Raw genomic sequence first — 1,881 nt, forward strand, 5'->3', positions numbered from 1 at the left:
AAAGGGTTAGAGACTTTAAAAAAGGATGAATTGCTCCAGCTTGCCAGACAATATGATCTTTCTGAGGTAAAGGCTTCTTTAAAGAAGCCAGAAATAAAAAAAGATTTAGGTCTAATATTTGGTGGAAAAGAATTTTTGGGATAAAAGTGCTTTAGGTATTATTAGTAAATTTCCATCGAACTCAGAAATAAAAGTAATAGAATTGAAATTAAAACACAAGATAAAAATATAGTTAAGAAAGCTTCAGCTTGAGAAAGAGAAAGAAAAGAGGCAAATGCAGCTACAGGAATAAGAAAGTGAATTGCCCGTACAGAAGGAGAGGAATGAGAGAGACAAATGTATTTACAGAAAGAAGAAAGAGAATTGTATTAGCTGAAATAGGAAATAGAGGGAAAGAGGAAAAAGAGAGAGAAAGAGAAAGAGAAGATAGGTTAATGCAAATGCAAATACAATGTGAAAAGGAAGAGAGGGAAATATACTGGAGTGAGAATGAGAAAAGGAAGAAAGGGCATTTCACATTAGGTTAAAAGATTAAGAACTGACAAGTGGAAAACTCTCCCCCTCTTTACAACACAGCTTCAGTTTTTGATATTACCAGAAATATTAGGTTAGTACCCCATTCTATAGACAATGAAGTAGATACTTAATTTCCTAGTTTTGAAAATATTGGAGAAAATTTGAAACAGCCTAGAGAGAGCAATGGAATTCATTATTGTAAAGTGTACTTATTGGCAAAGTCGGGAAGTCTACAATTATCTATCAGTACAACAAAGTGCTGATTATGATATGGTTAAAGGATGTATCTTGAAATGTTATGAGTTGATACTTAAAGCATATTGACAAAGGTTTAGGAACTGTAAAAAAGAATCTGGACAGACCCATGTGGAATGTGCAAGAGAAAAATATAAACTATTAGATAGGTGGTACTCAGTCATGAAGGTTGGTAATGTCCTCTGACAAATTACATCAAATGAAGAGTTCAGGAACTGCATCCACAGTCACATTAAAACTGACCTTGATGAGAAAAGGGTCAAAACATTAGAAAATGCTGCTCATACACGTAACGATTATTCCTTGATTCACTAAATTTCTTTTGTCAGTAAGCCTTCCACTCACACTTTTTGGGGGGTGAAAAGTCATTTCAGTCTTGTATGAGCACTTTCAAATCTCAATCTGGCAAAACTTTTAGAAATCAAGTTTTGAGAAGACTGATCAGAAATCCTTATATCCAGCTACAAGCACCTATTGCAAGAAAGAAGGGCAGGTTATTTCTGATTGCTGCAAACTGAAAAATAACCAACAGAATCAAGACAGACCAAATGTTCTTATTTCTAAGAGGTCATGTTCATGGTCACATATTGAAATCAATGTAGGGTCAAACAAACCTCAGTCTGATTTTATCATGGATAATTTTGAACCATTCATGTTGAAAGGTTCTACATCACTTATTAGTGATTCTGCCAATCCTATCTCTATTAAAATTGTATTGGACACAGGAGATTCTCAGAGTCTCTTATGTCAGTATTTTAACTTTTCAGTCTTGAAATGAAATTGTTCCTATTCAGGGAGTAGAGTGCAGTTTTGTTAATGTTCCTCACTGTTGTGTAAATTTGTCACAGACTTATTCTCAGGACCCATGACAGTCGAAATAATGAAGTCTTTACCCATGAATGATATCTATTTATTAGAAGGCAATGACCTATTTGTAGGCTAAGCTGTGGTAAATCCACTTGTAAGTGACAAGCCTTGTTTGGATCAGAAAGTCAATCCTGACAGTATGTGCAGTTACTAGAGCTATGGCAAAGAAAGTTCTTGAGAATGATGTTGATCAGGAAATTACTCCTTTAGCTGACACATGTATTGGTCAGGCTTTTGATGAGG

Source organism: Sinohyriopsis cumingii, chromosome 13 (genome assembly GCF_028554795.1).
Source record: "Sinohyriopsis cumingii isolate HCF-2022 chromosome 13, ASM2855479v2, whole genome shotgun sequence".
Taxonomy (NCBI): Eukaryota; Metazoa; Mollusca; class Bivalvia; order Unionida; family Unionidae; genus Sinohyriopsis; species Sinohyriopsis cumingii.